The sequence below is a fragment of the Delphinus delphis genome, chromosome 11 (assembly GCF_949987515.2).
Source record: "Delphinus delphis chromosome 11, mDelDel1.2, whole genome shotgun sequence".
NCBI lineage: Eukaryota > Metazoa > Chordata > Mammalia > Artiodactyla > Delphinidae > Delphinus > Delphinus delphis.
In genome coordinates, this window is record NC_082693.1 from 29186184 (window position 1) to 29207304 (window position 21121).

Consider the following 21121-nt stretch of genomic DNA (forward strand, 5'->3'; position numbering starts at 1 on the left):
TTTTCCATTAATTTCTTTCCTTAATAGATAGTTCTTTCATTAGCTCCAGCCAGTGTTCCTCTTCTATGTTCCCCTCAGATATTTGGTCATTATGGATTTTTCTGTGTAAATTTATAACAGTAGTTAGCATTGATCAATAGTAGTTGTTTAAGTGGCTTCTTTTTATTCACTCAGCACAACACTAAATATTTTTCTTTTCCAAACAGCAGATGCACTTTTACTTTATGTGATTTCTAGCTGTGATTGTAATTATGAACTTGAGTCTGGTCTGGTTTTTCTGTTGAACAGGAAGAAATAGCCTTTTCTATGGTGATGACCAGAAGTTTTCCTCAGCACACCTCTCAGCTTCTCCTTCCAGCTTCAACACTCTGGGAACCTGCCATACTTGATCTCTTTGGAGAGGTATTCTGGGACAAATCCTCTAGATACAGAAAATGTTAAGAGGTAACTGGCACAGAATTAACAGCTTTCATACCTGGCTACAAGACAGTCTTCTCTAGGTCCCATATATTTCTTGACCTGATGCATTTAAGGACGTTTGAAATCACATTATTTTGAAGTGTCTTAATTTTGCTTATATTGGATTGTGGAAGTTTCAGATTAGGTTTATCCTCTCAAGGCAATCTGATCTTATTGGCTCTGTATCCTTCAGAAATAACTGAATAATTGATTTACTAGGGACTTCTCTTGGTTTTTTAGGACCTCCAAGTCTTTAACTGTTTATTTACTATATTTTGTGATTTCTATAATCTCAATGGGATTTTTGAAGGAAGAAGAGATTAAAACATGTCCTTAGTCAGCCATTTTGAAACCCCAAGTCTCTCTTTTTTTTTAGGTAATATTATCACAGTGAGGGAACAGAAAAAACAGTTAATACCAATCAGAGTTTAATACAGAGTACGGTTCTATGAGTTATACATGGACATATAAACAGCAGTTGAAATCTAATCCCTATTAGAAGGAAATGCACATTCTTAAATGTGATTATTTTAACTTCATTATGATTAATTTTCATAAAATTACATACAGTTATTTTATTAAAATTAATCATAATGAAGTTAAAATAATCAGTTTATTTATTCTGGAATCCAGTTTATCATTAATTAAAATGAAAGGTATGATTAATACATCCACATTAAAAGTGTTTTTAAAAATTAAGCAAGAAAAAAATACACTAATAAAGTAAATGTGAATTTTATTACTAAATAAGGAAAGTTAATTGGTTTGAAATAATTAGAAATAGACATATCCTAGATTTAAATTGGGTGTAGAATAGAAATCCCACAGAGAATGTAGCTTTAATTCAAAAGGTAATACAGTGAATTTTACAAATCGTAACTTGAGTGTGGGTGGAAAATCACTTCAGTTTCTTTTTTTGTGTTTGTTCTTTTTTTGCGGTACACGGGCCTCTCACTGTTGTGGCCTCTCCCGTTGCGGAGCACAGGCTCTGGACTCGCAGGCTCGGCGGCCATGGCTCACGGACCCAGCCGCTCCGCGGCATGTGGGATCTTCCTGGACCGGGGCACGAACCTGTGTCCCCTGCATCGGCAGGCGGACTGTCAACCACTGCGCCACCAGGGAAGCCCTCGGTTTCTTTTTAAAGTGTGCATTCCTGGTCCTCATTTCTAAATATCCTAATGAGATTCACAAGAAACTAAATTCCTAACAAGAATCCCCAGGTAATTCTAATGAGAGACACTGTTCCAAGAGAGTATGTACTCATTTTACCACTCAATAAAAGAGCTCAACAGAAATAGTTAATCAGATTTGATAATGCTGCAGCAATGCTAACTATGAGAGTAATAGTAATAATTACAATTACAAGAGCAAACAAATTAATAGCTTTATAGTTGTCAGTCTGCTATGAACTTTCTTTTAATGGTTTCTACCAATCCTTATAAAAATCTGAGTTCCTACAAATTAAGTTTATACTTCTGGTAAAGAATTTAGTCTAAGAAAAGAGAAGCTATTTGTCTATGTCCTGTAAGTAGCAAGCATCAGCACTCTCTCACAGCAGAGACTTCTCCTATAATCCTCCCTGCTAGGCACTTCTATTTAAAATCATAATTTTAATAGTGCAAGTTGAAAACAACATATATTTATATAATTACTATGTACCATGTTAATGTATCACATGACTAATAGAAAGACACCTTTCTGATGTTGATTCTTCCCATACAAGAGCAAGGTATTTACTTCCATTAGTCATATCTTTTTTGAAGACTCTCCATAATGCTTCACTATTTTATCTATCGAATTTCTAAAATGTATTGAATGAGTTATTTCTAAATATGTAAATTTTTGTTCTATTGCAACAGAGTTTTTTTTTCTTTCTATGATGTTTCTTATCAATTTTTATTAGGAGAAGTAATTTTGGTATTGATTAGATCACCAATTTAACACATTGCTTATTTTAATATTTTGTTACATTACTAAAATTTTCTAGGTAATGTATCTGTAAATTGTTAAAATTTTATAACACTTATGCCTCTCATATAATCATATGATAATTGAAAAAATGCATATTAATCAAGAACTGTGTCAAGCACTGCATTGAGTGTTGGAGTGAAAAAAACAAAAAGCAAAACCTTGCCTCATTAAACTTACAATTTACTGGTAATCTCAGGCATTTGCCAAATAATCATACAGAAATATAATTCCAAATTAGATAGGTTCCATTAAGAAAATACAGAAAGTTTTTTTTCAATAAATTTATTATTTTATTTATTTAGTTTTGGCTGCATTGGGTATTCGTTGCTGCACACAGGCTTTCGCTAGTTGCACGCAGGCTTTCTGTAGTTGTGGCGAGCGGGGACTACTCTTTGTTGCGGTGCGAGGGCTTCTCATTGCAGCGGCTTCTCTTGTTGTGGAGCACTGGCTCTAGGAACGCGGGCTTCAGTAGTTGTGGCTTGCGGGCTCTAGAACGCAGGCTCAGTAGTTGTGGTCCACAGGTTTATTTGCTCCGCATGTGGGATCTTCCCAAACCAGGGCTCAAACCCGTGTCCCCTGTATTGGCAGACAGACTCTTAACCACTGCGCCACCAGGGAAGCCCAAGAAAATACAGAAAGCTTTTAATGTATGCCACGGGGCATGTGATTAGCAGTTCAGATTTTAGAGAAATGCTGCAGTTAACTAGAAGTGTTACGGAATATTATTTTACATGGGTGGCACTATTTGAAAGCTCCAGGCATGAGGGAAAACAGGACACAATGGAGAGCCTAGGGCCTGGTGACTGAGGCAGAGACCACAAAGGGGAATGAGATAGGAGAGTGTATTATCTACTGCTGTGTAAGAAATTACCTAATTTTAATGGTTTCTAACAATAAAAATGTATTTTCTAACAGTTTTTGGGAGTCAGGGATCAGAGTGTGACTTAGTTAAGTGCCTTTGTCTAACATCAATACTGAAATTATAGTCTGTAGGCCACCTGGGGCTCTGGTCACACCTATAGACTCAAAGTGAGGAGGGATAAATCCAGTTACAAGTCCATTCATGTGGTTGTTGGCAAGTCTCTGTCCCTCGACACATGAGCCTCCTACAGGGCTGCTCGACAAGGTGGCCTAACATGGTGATCAAATCCAAGAAAGCATGAGAGAAAGCAGCCAAGATGGAAGCCAGCCTTTTTACAGCCTAATCTTGGAAATGACAAGTCACCCCTTCTGCTATTCTATGTTACAAAGGGCTCCATAAGTCCAGCCTCCACCACCCACAGCCCCTCCTTCCGTGACCCACACCACCACACACACACATGCACACTCCATCCTTCCAATCTTCTCCATCTCACTGTCTATTGTTTCTGTTCCCAGGGTGACCATAAGCTGTGGCTGAACCATAAAAATCTTCACGTACGCACAAGCTGACAGTGCTTTGCAAAACGCCATACTGTGCCCCTCTTACTCCCTGTCTGACGACTTCTTTGTTTGAGCCGTTACAGGACCTCTTTTGGCACGTTCCTTTGCACAACCTGAAAGTATGTGGGAGTTAATCTCCCAAGGGATAAACTTTGAACAGTAGGATTCAGTAATTTGTTGGTAAATTCAGTCCTATTTATCCCTTGCAATAGAAGGACCCCAAATGAAGCTAGTATGGATTTTTGAGAGTGATCATGGTATTCTGTAATTTGTCTTAGTGGTAGGCAGTTCAATAATCTATACTTGTGTCATCTCTCCCTTCCTCCTTGCCACTTTGTCTTTCACTTCTCCCTAGAAATGAACATAACTCCTCTGCCTCAGGCTCAGCTTTCTGGAAAGACTAAGCTACCAGTTTGTACTTAGAATGCTAATCTTCAGGGTGGAATTTCGGAACTGAATTTTACCCTCAACTGAAAGCAATAAGAACACCATGTAACAGCACAATCACTAAAGATTTTATGTGTCATTTGGATGAGGTATAGGTGGAAGGTGAAGAGTTCAGATTTATAATGGCTAAGGCACTTGAGCAGTATGACAGCAAAAAATAATTATAAGAACTGTGAAGTGGGTTGGCTTTTTATAAACTGCTAACCATAAGAATGTACTGTAAACCGTTGTTATTTTTAACCCAAATTTTAGTATAAAAATATGTGACCTTCAAAAATTAGAAGTTTGCATTCCTATATCCCTTACCTAGAGTTTCCAGGTTTCATTATTTGCTATATATCTTTTATCTCTCACCCTCGGTCTACCTAAACATACACTCACAACAATACACATTTTGATTACATATTTATCAACTATTTAAAACTAAGTTTCTGATACTTCACACAAATATTTTAGCTTGTATTTCATTTTTTTTAAAAGATATTTTATCTAATTGTAATTATCACATCCAGAAAATTTAAGCCTGATACACAAAATGTTCTTTACTATTTATGTCATGTGTTCAATATAACAATTTTCCCCAAATATGCCACTGAATATTTTTCTAGTTGTTTTTATTTCTTAGTTCTGATCCAAGATCTAATAAAAGATCACATATTGAATTTTCTGGTCATCTAGAACAACCCATATTCCTTTTATTTTTATAACGACGTTTTCACAGTTGTGACTGAGAATTTTCTTCACTTACTTCCAAATACCAGGAATGAACTTGACTAAGGGCTCCAAATCCACCACTCTGAAATCCAACTCTGTGATAACACTGAGGTCACAGGCTATCTACGGGACTCCTCTTAGAGCCGATGTTGCCAGTAACAATGTCCCTTTATTTTCCATTCTTGATATTGAAATTTTTCATTCTTATAGGAAGCTCTTCTCTCTTTTTTCTTGGTCACTGTAACTAGAAGTTTGTCAATTTTATTGAACTTTTCAAAGAATATGCTTTTATTTGCATTGATTTTTTTTATTTTTCTATTTTCAATTTCATTAATTTCTTCTCCATTCTTTATTACTTCTTTCTACTTGCTTTGGATTTAGTTTGCTCTATTTTTCTTTAAAAATTACTTAAGATGGGGTTTCCCTGGTGGCGCAGTGGTTGAGAGTCTGCCTGCCGATGCAGGGGACACGGATTCGTGCCCTGGTCCGGGAAGATCCCACATGCTGCGGAGCGGCTGGTCCCGTGACCCATGGCCACTGAGCCTGCGCGTCCAGAGCCTGTGCTCCGCAACGGGAGAGGCCACAACAGTGAGAGGGCCGCGTACCACACACACACACAAAAATTTCTTAAGATGAAAAATTAAATTATTGATCTGAGTCATTTCTTCTTTCCTAATATAAGTATTCAATACTATAAATGACCCTGAAAGCACTGCTATAACTGTATCCCTCATATTTTGATGTGTTGTATTTTTATCTGTATTTCATACAGACTATTTTTTCATTGGTTTTAGACTTCCCCTTTAACCCTGGGTTATTTAGAAAGGGGATGTTTAATATCTAAAGATTTGAGAATTTTTTAGATTTATTCCTGTTTGACTTATAGCTAAATTCTATTATGCTATTAAAATGTAGCTATGATTTCTACTCTTTTAAATTGTTTGAGATATTTTTATTGGCTTATTATATGGTCTATCTTGTTGAATATTCATATGTCTTTGAAAATAATGTGTATTCTACTGTTGGGTGAATTGTTCTATAAATATCAATTAGGACTATTTGGTTGATAGTGTTCAAATCTTCTATACTCTTACTGTCTTTCTGCCTATTTGTTCTATCAATTACTGGGACAGGATTTTTGATGTCTCAATTATAATTTTAGAACTGCCAGCTTGTTTTACTAACTTCCATTTTTGTCTCATTTATTTTGATGCTCTGTTATCAGTAATATATATATACATTTGTATTTATGGTCATTATGTCTTATTGGAGAATTGACCCTTAATGATGATATACTGTCCCATTTTATTCTGGATAGTATTCCTTGTTCCAAAGCTGGCTTTTTCTGATATTAACATAGCTATTCAAGGTTTTGGGGGATATTTTCATGGCATATCTTTCTCCATCTTTTTACTTTTAACTTATCTTTATCAGTATATATTAACTGCATTTCTAATAGACACAGTAGAATTGGATCTTGCTGTCTGATCCAATCTGACAATTGCATTCTTAAGAAAGTTATATTTAAGCCATTCATAAGTAACGTGATTATGGATGTCGTTGGATAAAAACTTTACTAAATTGCTAGCTGTTTTGTATTTATTTAATTTATTATATACTCTTGCTCTGCCTTCTTTTGCATTAAATAAACATTATATAGTATATCATTTTACCTCCACTATTGACTTATTACTTATACATCTCTTATAAAGTTTGTAGTAATTTTCTGCTAATTTAAAATATACATTGTTATATTTTTAATGAATATACCTTTAATTAATCAGGTTCTACCCTCAAATGATTGTTTCACCTATCATATAAGCTCGTTAAAATTGGCCTTAATATACCCTAAGGCCAGTAGTGTCACTGTTCTTTCTGATTAAAGCTTTTGTCTTGTGGTGGAAATAAAGAGGAAGCATCAGGATGCATATACTTGTCCCACCCACATGACTGTGTTCCCCTCTCCAGTCTGTATCACCATAGGCACTTCTTAGTTGATTTTTCAACTAAGACCCTTTGCTGTGAGAGGCCAATGGGGTTCATGAAGAAAGAGTCCTTCAGGGCATGCAGACCCCTCCAGTTTCTTCAGTGCAGTGTTGTTTCACATGGCATTGCCAGCCTGCAATCATCCTTCTTCAAGTATCTGCTCTTCTAGCATCCTACCAATTTTGTTTTGTTGTGTGTTGTTTGAAGAACGTGTTTTTTTCTGTATATAGCAGTACTATTGTATTATTTGGAACATTAGTCTTCTCTTAGATGTCACTTTCTAAGAAAGACAACTTCACATCTGACTCTGACAAACTGTAAATTCTTAAGTATGTATTACCTGCTTGAATTGTCATATAATAGTAAATGTTACACTGAAAATATTTTATGATGAAAGACCTTTGGAATAAAATACCCTTGGAATATTGTAAACAAAGTTTTAACATATTAAACAGGGAACTTTTTAAACAGAAGTACTTAGTAAGTTTCTCACAACTTGACATAACCTTAAATACATACCTTACTTAGAATGATTGCTTCTATCATAGAAGAGTCCTATGCTGAGATCTATACCATTATTGAAATAGCTGAAAATCAATGTGTTATTGGGAGATATATAGCCAGGTGTATATTCACATTGTCAGTATGCTTTATAATAAATGCTCAAGGACTTAAAATTATTATAGCTAAGTGATTTGCCCTTGAAATTCAGGGATTACTGTTATGTATTTTGATTCTTGCATTTTATATAATACTAAGTTCATTTGGTTCAGAGCCCTAAATGTTTCCAAATGACTACAATTTTTTCAATGCCAGCAGTTTGGAAAATAATTGCTTTGAATCTCATTTTTTTTTTATTACCCATCATCTACACTATGCCACCCAGACAAGAGAACAGTGAAGTAAAAAACATTGTTGATTTTTTTATTACATTACAAAGTCTTCCCATTAATGTATATTGATATGGAGTTTTTTTAAGTGCAAGGACTAAGATCACTGAAAGTACAAAATAACATGCCTTAACTTTTGTTGTTTCTGGTAGATAGGCTCTGCTATAGAAATGCTGATTTGAAGGATAGTCACAAAAAGTCACAAAACCAGATATGTAAATTTTACATGGATTAGAATATATTAGCTCAAATTTAACTTAATCCTAATTTTAGAAAAGCTACAGAACTTAACAGATAGTCAAGTTAAAAGCTTATTTATTATAATTTGTGATAAGACAAAAGACCATATATTCATACCATTCCACACTTCACAATATATAGAGCATGGAATTTCTAACACTCTTGATATCTTTGGCTTAATCCCATAAAGTTAACATTAAAAACTTCAATATTTTTTGAGAAAGATTAACAATTTAAACAAATATTACATATGGTTTAGGATTTACTAAATGAAAATTGAAATTCCATTCTGAAATTTAGTGATTATTGATTTCTTCAATCCACATAAAATTAATTTCAGGACACCAAGGCACAGTTCAGTCAGATGAGCACAAATTTCCTTATTTTCTCTGTTCAATGTTAGACAAGAAATATTCAAATATAAACCATGCTATCTTCTGTCTGATGATAGTGTGTCAGATACAATGGTGTTCATCAAACCAATCTATTCAGCCCCACTGTTTTCCTAGTCTTCTTTCATCTAAGGAAAGCAATGTAGCATGGTTCCAACAATTAGATGGAAACAAGTCACTGAGTTGAGCTTTTGGGAATGTTTTGAAGAATGGTGAGGCTCCATAGGCAGGCAGTTATGCTTTTGCCCTTAGGCACTTTATGTTTTTTCCACCCTTTCTTCTTATTTATGCTTGGAATAATGGCAGGTTGTTAGAAGATTATCAACCATACTGTGAATGGGAGAATGGAATCCACATGCTAAAAATGGCGAAGCAGGAAGATAGAATGTACCTGGGCCTTCAATGGCATTGGTCAGAAGCTGCATGTTTAAGAAAAACTTATAACAGCAACAAAACAACTAAGAGAGAAGAGGAGGTTGAGAGAGAATGAGAGAGAGAGAGAGACTTAGAATGAAGAATGTTCTTTTATGTTTTTCTCCCTTGTTTGTACTCTTTCTTTGAAAAAGAAAACCATCATAGGATAAAGTGCTAAAAAAATGCTCAATATTTACTTAGTTAACTTATTCAATATGCTTTCCAGAAGAAAAAAAAAATCATTACTGAAGTGGTTGACAGAATTGTAAAAATATCTCCCCAAGATTTTTCGTTTCCTAGCTGTTCAGTAAAGCACTGATACGGGTACTGCTGAGAAGAGTCTTTCACATGGAATTAAGGTTACTAATCAATTGCTTTATATTAGGAAGGTTATCCTGGATTACCTGAGTGGACCTAATGTAATCACATGAGCGCTTAAAAGCTAAAGAGGAAGACAGAATCTTCAGTCCAAGAGATGAAGCTTAAGGGACTTGACCCACTCTTGTTGGTTTGAAGATGGAGGAATGGGGCCAGGAGCCAAGGAAGGCTAGCAGCCTCTAGAAGCTGAGAAAGATCCCTGATGTCTAGCCAACTGGTAATACCAGCAAGAAAACAGGGACCTTAGCCCTACAACCACAAGGAAGTGAATCCTACCAATCACTCACACAAGCCAGGATGTGGATTCTGCCTTAAAGCATCAAGAAAGGAACACAGCCATGTAGACACGTTGATTTTAGCCTTCTGAGACCCAAGGAAGCTAGACTTCAGACTGTGAAGGCACTGTGAGATAATGCCTGTGTTAAGTCTCTGAATTTGTGGCAATTTGTTATGGCAACATTATGAAACTAATAATCATAGTAATACAAGAGAACCTGTTTAGGACATTTGCAAAAAATGTCCTGACATATTAACCTTTCAAAAATTACTTTCATCAAATTATAAGGCACAGATCAGAGATCAAAACCCTGAAAAATTACTACTAAGAACTCAATGTTTGAGTGGAGGCAGGGAAGTAAGGATCATGAGATGCAATCAGGGTAGATAGTGTGTGGCTCTGTGGATGGGCCTTTGTGATTGAGTTTCCAATTGGAAGTTTGAAAAATAAATCCCAAAAAACTACACTACTTCAGAGTTTTCACTAGTGTCAGTTTCTAAAAAATCTTACATGAATTACTATAATTTCAAAAAAACATTGATTTTACTAACATTTTATATTGTTGTAACTCTAAGGTTTGAACAATAATGTTTACTGTGAAATACAGGAAATTTATAATTATGTGTTTTTAAATTTTTTGCATGTAAAAAGTAGGTTGATTGAGAATATGCAATCCCATCTATTCACTCTTTGTGATTATACTGAAGTGCCATTCTCTTCAAAAGAGAAGAAAATATAGAGAGCTCAACTGAAATGAAAGGATTATAGTAGTATGAATTACTCATTCATATTAGTGATATATTCAATCAATCCAAAATATTAATTGAATAACCATTATATCCAATGATTTTTATACATAAATTTACCTATATTGCCACAACACAATGCATATTTTGAATGCATTTAAATTATTTTACACACATATACAAAATAAGACTGCTGATGATTAAATTTCACCTCGAAGTATCTTATTAGGTGATTAAATAGTAGGTGGCACAGAGTACAGTGAATAGTACCAACTATTATTTCATCACTCACTTATAATAAGAAAACATTGAATAAAGAGTCAGTGTTGTATTTATCTGAGTTTCCCAAGCAAACAACAAAATACCTAATCCGTAGGAACATAAAAATGCTGTTGGAGTGAACTGTATGTTAATAGTTAACACGATTTAAGCAAGAACATGACCAAGGATAAATGTATAACTGAATAGTTATGTTCTGTCATTTTGATAAAAAATTTCAAAATAACACTGAAAAGTCAAGTTTTGTTCTCAATTATTTGCTATCTTTCATTCTCTAAACAAATATTACATGAGTACTTGCCATGTAGCAAGTATCCAAGACATTTAGGGAATGGAAACGAACAAAGAGAGTCTCTGGCTTTAAGAATTTCCTGGACATGTTAGAATGTTTGCCACATGCAATACCTGAAGATGTTTATTAGAGCTTTATTCGGCATGCAGCAAAGGGCAGAGGAGGAAGTGTTTAACTCAAGGTAAGTTGTTTATCTGCTGGGGGAAAATCAGTGAAATCAGCTGAGAAAAACTGTCATGTGATATTATGGTTTAGTTATTCTGAAATGGGAAATAAAAGAATATTTTATACAGAAATATTAAATTATTTTATGGTGTGCAAATTAAATTTTTTGCATTGAGGTTTTTTAAAATGGCAATGTTAATCATGAACTTAAGAAAAAATATAGGTGAAAAAAGAGAAATGAGTTATATTTTTCAGGATTGGGCTGAGGGGAATATACTCCAGGCAGTGGCAACGGAAGATGCAACTTGCAGGGCTGTGAAAACTCATGGAACTTTTGAATGATGACAGGGAGTTCAGAGCCAGAGCAGAGAGGTTTTGTAGGCAGACAGGGATGAGTCTGAGAAGCAAGCAGGAGTAAGATCAAAAAAGTTCTCAAATATATTGCCAACAAGTATTTGACTTCAAGCTAGGCTCTGGGAACTCAATGACAGGTGTGAATTGCAGAGGAATGACCATATTTCCATTTCAGAACAATCACACTGGCAACAATGTGGAGAGTCAGAAGGGAGGCCAGAATGTGAGCACTCAAATGAAGAAAAAATGAGCATGAGCCCAATGCCAGCAGAAATAGGGTGGAGGAGAGGGCTTCAAGAAAGGTTTAGGATGTAGAGTCTGTAAGACTTTCTGATTGATTTGAAGTGAAGGGGAGGAACTGCCAAAGGAAGATTCAAGGACCACCCCGATTTACTGGTTAGCAAAACTTAACTTATCACACATACTTGTGATAACTATAAACTGAGATTTAAAAAAATCTTATTTATACTTCAATTTCAGAGTTAACCTGAACATTTCCTAATAAAACTTGCCTATAATTATGATTCCTTCTATTTTTTTCCTAATACTCAAAAGCAGTGATTTTACATTTCATGTAATCATGGTATAAGTGGCATGAGAAATACTAATTGCAGAATATTTACTTCAATAAGCCTTTTTCTCATGTGTTTGAATATTTCAAAACATAGTTCGTGACATTAAAGAAAAAATAAAAAAGATATAGTTAATTCTAAAATGCAAAAGTGCAACCTATACTTAAAAAAACATTAAAACATTGAGTATTTGTCCACATACATTGCCCACTGATTTGCAGCAGCAGTAATTCATGTAAAAGCTATCATGTAATATACATGAGATTGCTTTTCTACAATCTTGCAGAAAGGATACTTGGAAGTATCCTTTTGTACCAAAACTGGAATCATTTTTCTGATGATAGGGTAAAGTAAGGTGAAGCTTTGCATTTCATGAGTAGTCAGTAAATGTAGGTGGGTGAAATCATTTATTCCTTTCAAACAGATCACAAAATGTGTTATTCTTGATGATTTCCAACAATATTATAAGTCCTTGAAGTAGCACATGTATTTGCAGAAAAAAAAATATACACATAAGCAAAGCAGGGTGAAAGAAACAAAAATTTACCCATGGTCCCAATAACGATTATATATATATTTGAAAGAGAGAGAGAGAGGATGCTAGCTAACTGACTAGGTAATCAGACTCCCTAAGCAAAGTCTACCATTACAGGGATTCTAGGAATCTAGGGGTGGGCAGGAATATAGTGATTCTAGTACGTCATAGTGCTTAGTCACTGGGGAAGCAGTCTGGCAAGAACACATTGGCCAATCTTGGGGCAGCTGGAGGCTGTCAACCAGCTATCCTTCCTGCAGAAGTCTTCCTTGAATAGAGATGTAAGCAAGACAACTCCCATCCATCCCTTGCTTCATACAGATTCTCTTCTCTGTGCATGAGGTTTGGAAAACAGCTCCTTCATCATTTTTTTTTAAGCTTTGTATATGCATTTTTCTTTTGAACCAGAATCATTTTTTAATTTAATTTTTTTTTTTTAATTTTTGGCCGTGTCCAGTCTTTGTTGCTGTGTGCAGGCTTTCTCTAGATGCGGCGAGTGGGGGCTGCTCTTCATTGTGATGAGCGGGCTTCTCATTGCAGTGGCTTCTCTTGTTGTGGAGCACAGATTCTAGGCACGCGGGCTTCAGTAGTTGAGGCATGAGGGCTCAGTAGCTGTCGCTCACGGGCTCTAGAGTGCAGGCTCAGTAGTTGTGGCACACGGGCTTAGTTGCTCCGCGGCATGTGGGATCTTTCTGGACCAGGGCTCAAACCCGTGTACCCTGCATTGGCTGGCGGATTCTTAACCACTGTGCCACCAGGGAAGTCCCTCCTCCGTAGTTCTTGTCCGTGTTTCTGAGGAGAAACTTATGAGAGGTTAGTGGGAAGAGGTACAGACACCATTGCTGCAGGTAGGTTCAGGGTACCATTAATACTCATCCTCTCCCTCCTCAAACACCTATACTAATTTCCTCCTACCCTTAATTATTACCACAGGATTTGGTAGCTTACCTGGCTTTATGACCCAGGATTAGCTATATAATTTTCTGTGTTCAGTGCAAAATGAAATGTAGGACTCCTTGTTCAAAAATTACTAAGAATTTCAAAACAGTGACAGCAGAGCAATAGACCAAGCATGAGGTTCTTTTAAGTATGGGGCTCTTCATTTGACCTGTGGGACTGCCCAGGTCAAATGCCCATGAATCTGGCCCTGTTGTGGCCCAAACTTAAATTTCTAAAGGGACTGAGACCGTGGTAATCACCCCTCTGTCTGGCTGGGGTTGCTGCATCCATCCACTCACAGGTACAACTGGGTAAGTTCCAAATTTCATAATGAGAATGCATAATCATTACTGAACTGAGCATGAGGAATTGGATTAATATCATGATTTTAGGTGTGGAAATGGTAAATAGGAGCTTAGAATTCACTAAATTATAAAACTGAAGAATGTTTCAATGTTTATGCCAGTTGAATGGTATTCTTTTAACAATGTTACTTTATTTTCATATGTGATGGGAACCTCCTAATTCCCAAAAAGACCTGTGACTTCTGAAAAACTAAACAATATCTTGAAGTTTTGTGACTTCACACCTACTTTATAAACTAATTGAGCTGAAGATTGGTGTTTAAAATTCTTGTGTTCTCGAGTGGACAGCTTGTGAAAAAAATTGAGGAAAAAATAATACTTACTGGAAAATAAGAAATTTATTTGGTAAAGTATAAAAATATTCTATTGGAGAAGTGAATATGGCCTGTGCATTGCTTATTAATAATAATAAATATTTACAAAGCACCTTCTAGGCACTAGGAAAAGTTCTAATTGCTTTACATTTTTTTATTATATGATAAATGCCCCCATTTTATGGATAAGGAAACAGAATAAGTAAATATAGGTAAAAATTTAAGAGTTACAGTCTTAATCAGTTTTTAAAATTAATTACAAATTAATAAAATTCATGTTCTGGTATAAATTAAATTGTGTTTTGAATCATTTACTTTTAAAAATTTTGTTTTAATTTTACTCAAAGAGAAAAAATATACTCCTGAGTTTGATTAGAGAGAAAAGTGGTCACATTTCAGGAACTAGGTAATATATGATCTTTATATACAATGCCAGCACCCAGGAAGAGACTGCCTATCATAAGCTGTTTTTTCTCAAAATAACAGCTTTATGGAAATATAGTTTACTTACCATACATTTTACCACTTTAAAGTGTGCAATGTTTAGCATTAGTGGTTAAGTGTTCATTGTTTGGTGTATTCACAGAGTTCTGCAAGCATCACCACTATCTCATTTTGGAATATTTGCATCACCCCAGGAAGAAATCCTTTAGCAATCTCTCCCCTGTCCTTCCTCTTCTTAACTCCTATTAAACTCATAAGTTTTTCAAAATTGAAAAAAATCACATTGAATCCTAACCTGAGGCCCCATTTTTTGTTTGTTTGTTTTTAAGCTGTGAGAGACTTACTTATTTGTTTGAAGTTTATGATAATTTTGTGTTTAAGAGATTTACAATGCCAAATTACTGAGTGTTTGATAGTAATGTTAATTTAAATGTGTTACACTAGATATAACAAAATTCAGATTTTTCCTTATGTAGTATGTTTAAGATGCGTTGCTTGTATATTTTAACCCCTTAACATGACTGCATTGAATTTCTATGGTAACAGCATTTCTGCAAAAACATAAAAACATTCAGAGGCTGTGCCCTCTCTCTCCTTTTCCTGTTGCCTTTCAAATCAGGAGAACATGTCTCTCCAGAAGTCACTGGAATGCCCTACATACATTTATTATTATTGCTATTTCCATCCCCCAAATTAATATCAAAACTACCATGATAGATTTGTAAAGAAACCATTTAGTACTACTCATGAGAAAGAAAATTATCTTGGATAATGACAGAAAAGAAAAAAAAAATACAGTTAGAAGATAGGAAGTCAAATTCAAACTGTTTGGCCTAATCCTGAATGTATCATTTTCATTATATAGTCAACTTCTGCTGTGCCCACTTGACTTTATGGCTTAATGATATGATTATGCCCAGTTGATGATGAGTAGCTCTGGTCATAGGATCACCCGAAGTCCTAGTCATGTTTAAATAGAACATAGTGGTATGTGAGAAGCTCTTACTCAAACTAAGAGTAATTTACTGTCACAGCAACCAAGACTTTGTCCCCCAACTTCAATTAGGCTATGATGTTTTATCATAATATTTCATTCCTCTCAGATTTCCTATCTTTGGTTATAGGACCAGATGGTTTCACTGGTGAATTCTACCAAATATTATAAGAAGTCATACTATTCCCTCTCAAACTTCTCCAAAACATAGATGAGGAAAGAACACTTTGAAATTCATCTTACAAGGCCATCATTACCTGATACAAAAGCCAGACAAGGATATACAAAAAAATTAAATTACAGGTCAATATATGTGATGAACATAAATGCAAAATTACCCAATAAAATATTAGTAAATCAAATTCAACAGTACATTAAAAGGATCATACACCACGATCAAGTGGGCTTTGCTTCTGGGATGCAAGGATGGGTCAACACTTGCAAATTAATCAATGTGATTCACCACATTACAAAATAAAGGATAAAATCCTGTGATTATCTTAATAGATGCAGAAAAAGCATTTGACAAATTCAACATCTTTTCCTAATAAAAAACTCTTAACAAAGTGGATATAGAAGAAATCTATCTCAACATAATAAAGGCCCTATATAACAAGCCCACAGCTAACATCATAATCAGTGATGAAAAGCTGAAAGCTATTGCTCTAAGATCAGGAACATGACAAGAATGCCTGTTCTCACTATTATTTAACACAGTACTGGCAGTCCTAGTCAGAGCAATTAGTCAAGAAAAAGAAATAAAAAGCATTCAAATCAGAAACTAATAATTTAAATTGTCTCTGATTGCAGATGATATGATATAATATTTATAATAGACTTCACCAAAAGACTGTTATAACTAATAAACAGTTTCAGTAAAGTTGCAAGATACAAATCAATATACAAAGGTCAGTTGTGTTTCTATACACTAATAATACCTATCAGAAAGAGAAATTAAGAAAATGATCTCATTTACAATTGCATTAAAAAGAATAAAATACTTGGTAATAAGTTTGATCAAGGAGGTGAAGGATTTGTACACTCAAGAATTGTTCCAGATTGAATGTTGAGCATCTTTTCATGTACCTGTTGGCCACTTGAGTGTCTTCTTAGGAAAATGTCTACTTAGTTCTTCTACCCATTTTTTAGTTGGATTATTTTGTATTGAGTTGTATGAGTTCCTTATATATTTTGGACATTAACCCTTTACTCTGTATATGGTTTGCAAAAATTTTCTCCCATTCTGTAGGTAGCCTTTTCATTTTGTTGATTGTTTCTTTAGCTGTGAAGAAGCTTTTTAGTTTGATATAGTCCCACTTGTTGATTTCTGCTTTTGTTGCTTGCGTTTTTGGTGTCAAATCCAAAAAATCATTGCCAAGATCAATGTTAAGGAGCTTTCCCTACATGTTTTCTTCCAGACGTTTTATAGTATCAGGTCATATGTTGAAGTGTTTAATCCATTTTGAGTTAATTTTTATGAGGAGTATAAGATAGAGGTACAACTTCATTTTTCTCCATGTGGTTATCCAGTTTTCCAGACACCATTTGTCGAAGAGAGTATTCTTTTCCCAGCAAAATAAGGTATCAAAGAGGGATCAGCACTTCTGTCATTATTGCATCTTTACTCAGAATAACCAAGATATGAAAAAACTGAAGTGTCCATCAATGGATGACTAAATAAGATGTAAAATATATATGTATGTATATATATATATTTATATTATAATTAATATTATTATATATAATAATATATAATTATATATTATATATTATATATATAATATTGTATATTATATATATATAATTATATAATATATAATTCAGCCATGAAAAAAAATGAAATTCTGCCATTTACAACAACATGGATGGACCCTGATTTATTACGCTAAATGAGTTAAGTCAGACAGAGGAAGATTAAATGCTGTATGATATTACTTATTTGTGGATTCTAACAAAGATAAACTTGTAAAAACAGAGAGTAGAATAGTGATTACCAGGGGCTGAAGGTTGGGGGATTGGGGAGATGTTATTTAAGGATACAAACTTAAAACTAGTAGATAAATAAATCCTGAAGTTCTAATGTAGAGCATAGTAATTATAGTCACCAATACTGTATTATGAACTTCAAATTTACCAAGAGACTAGATCATCATTGTTTTCATCACAAAGAAAGAAGTGATAATTATATGACACATTAATGGTATTAGGTAACACTATGGTGGTAATCATATTGCAATATATAAATGCATCAAATCAACACATTGTACACCTTAAAATTACACAGTGTTATATGTCAATAGTATCTCAATTTAAAAAAGAAAAAAAAGTAATTGGTTGAATAATTTAGTTATTAGAATTGATGTATGTGTAACTTTACCACCTCAACGTGAAGCCCTGATTTCTGTCTAGTCTAAGCTTCAGAATTCAGTTTTACAGTTGTAAATTAGAAATGAGGATTTTGAAAAGTCCTACACATAAATCCATGTAGATACATATAGCACGTGCACACACACACACACATCATACTTTGTATATTTATTTTGAATAGAAAATGGAATAAGCAGGTGAGTAGTTTCAAAGTTGAAGATTTATTCATTTTTGGAAATTTTTAGGTAATTTTAGTCAGTTTGATATAAATATCAATATACTATATGTTGGCTGCCATTGGTCTAAAAATCTACCAGATCTTCCAGCTCCATGCTACTAATAATATCTAGTACTGTTGTGAGCTGAATTGTGTCCCCCCAAAAGATATATTGAAGTCCTGAACCCAGGCACCTGTGAATGTGACCTTATTTGGAAATGGGGTCTCTGTGATTTAACCAACTTAAGGTAAGGTCACATTGGATTGAGGTGGACCCTAAGTCCAATGACTAGTGTCCTTATAAGGAGAAAGAGACACAGAGAGGTAGACACGCAGGGTAAAGGGCCATATGATGGTGGAGACAGAGGTTGGAGGGATGAAACTTCAAGTCAAGGCACGCCAAGTATTTGCCAATGATCATCAGAAGTTAGGGAGAGCCAATGAAGGATTCTTCCCAAGAGTCTCCAGAGGGAGCCTGGCACTGCTGACACATCAATTCCAGACTTCTAGCCACCAGAACTGTGAGAAAATAAATTTCTGTTGCTTTAAATCATATACTTGTAGTATTTTGCTATAGCAGCACTAGGATATTAATACACATACTATATACAGTAGTAGATAGTAGATTGGCCAGTGATATTCCAACTGGGTAAACATTTCTTTGACATGTTCTTACACAGATGGGCATTCACCATACCTTAATGACTTGCAATTTATAATTTTGCTTCTGTGACAGACCCATGATATGAACTTTGGAACAACAAACAAAAAGTACTGGGTGAAAGAACAGTATTGTTTCTCCTGAGAGACAATTAGAAACTGGTTTCAGACAGGCTGGAAGTAGAGAATGCAAATTTTCTGTTAAAAATCAGTGGAATAAAAGCATTTTATTTCAATCTCATCTTTTCGACCCCTGGCAAATGCCTAAAAGAACAAAAGAATAGTAGAGCTTTTCTGCCTCCGCTGCAGCGATGGCGCCAGTGAAAAAGCTTGTGGTGAAGGGGGCAAAAAAAAGAAGCAGGTCCTGAAGTTTACTCTTGACTGTACCCATCCTGTAGAAGATGGAATCATGGATGCGGCCAATTTTGAGCAGTTTCTTCAGGAAAGAATCAAAGTGAATGGAAAAGCTGGGAATCTCGGAGGAGGTGTTGTAACAATCGAAAGAAGCAAAAGCAAGATCACTGTAACTTCTGAGGTGCCTTTTTCCAAAAGGTATTTGAAATATCTCACCAAAAAATATTTGAAGAAGAATAATCTCCGTGATTGGTTACGCGTAGTTGCTAACAGCAAAGAAAGTTACGAATTACGTTACTTCCAGATTAATCAAGATGAAGAAGAGGAGAAAGATGAGGATTGAAACTCAGTTATCTGGAGTATTTTGTATGAATTCTTAAATAAAATTTAGGAAACAAAATGGTGGCTTTCCTTGTATCTCTGCAGTGTGGATTGAACAGAAAATTGGAAATCATAGTAAAAGGGCTTCACTTGGGCTGCCACTCACTTACTTGTAATTAAACTTTTTTTCTGCTTGAAAATTTCAATTTTTTTGGTAGAAATACCAAAATGTGTAAGTCTCCTTCAAGGGAACTGACTACTGTTTGTCATTGAACCGGTGGATGAGGGCGTGGAGATGTGAGTTCAGTTAGTTACTATTTTACACAAAAAGGGGTGGGTCAGTTTCATCTGGTACTTTTCTCAAAGATTGAGGAATACAAATGTGGGAACTCCTGATTCACTGAAAGCAGATCCAGTGACTTGTTTCTGAGGTTCTTTTTTTGGGAAAGTGGCAGTGTCGATAAAATGCATGCTTCTGGGGCATTTGTCTTCATTTTCTGATTACAAATTACTCTTGATGGACACAGTTATTACTATGTATGTTAATCCTTTTTCTTCCTGTAGAAATAAAATGTCCTTTTGCTTCGCATATTCTACTACACCTCTGGAAAGGGTCTGGAGAGCGACTGTAAAAGTCACAGGTGTTCAATTAAGGAAAAGTCTACAAAATACGAATTTGTAAATAAGCATTGTTTCTACAAGTCCTTGCACCAAACTGTCACTTTGAACCCCACCAGGGGGAGCTGGAGATGAGGAATAGTGGAGCTTCCAAAGGTGGGTGTCGGTGAGGTTACCTGGGGTCAGGCTCAGAATCCCAGAGTTCTGGAGTCTTACCCCGGGGGCAGGTGTGGAAGAGAGGGTCCTGGGAGACAGCTCAGGCTGAAGAGAAGTCTTGAGATGCCCAGGGAGTAGTCCCTTTCACACAATTTAGGCCACGGCTGGGCTTAAAAGTCATTCTACAAACACGTTAAGCAGGGCCAAACTGAAAGGGCTTCCTACGATATTGGGGGTTCTGCTGTACGTGTACAGGCTAGAGATCTGTGAAAGGTCATTAATGAGATCATAAAGATGTGATTGTTGCTGACAATATCGAGTGACTTTGAGAAGAGATCCTGATGCCTTATGGTGCCCTCTAAAATTTAAATTTTACAGGAATGTCTGCATTGATTTAAGGTTACGTTGTATCAAATTCATGTCTTTCAAGAGCTTGCCTAGGGTGCCTTTCCACACCTGAAATTCTTGTGATCTTGCTAGTTGCATAGCTGGGAATTAAATGTTTTGAGTCATACCTTGGCTCCAATTTAACATTTGGTGCTCCTTGGGTTGAATTTAACAAGTTGAGGCTTTGTAATTTCATTTGTGGTAAAGGCTCTAGCATTTTCTATTTCTATGCAAATTTCTTGAAGCAGAATTGTTTGCATGTCTCTCTGCCCTAGAGAAGGCATTGTTTCTTTCAAATTTAACTGAGGCATCAGTTGCTCTTTGGTGCTGTCCATTACCATGATTATTAATTTTGTTAGCAAGTTTGTGACTTGGGTTTGCAAATTTTACTTGTTTGTTGCATTGATGTTCCCTTGTAGTAATTCTTAGTTTGGTTGTAAAAAAATTAGCCC

The 21121-nt window shown here is 35.2% G+C and overlaps 1 pseudogene; it reads left to right on the forward strand.

Annotated features, from left to right (window-relative positions):
• The first annotated feature begins 19144 nt into the window (after positions 1–19144).
• Positions 19145–19586, forward strand: LOC132434489 (large ribosomal subunit protein eL22 pseudogene; annotated as a pseudogene).
• Positions 19587–21121: the final 1535 nt, after the last annotated feature.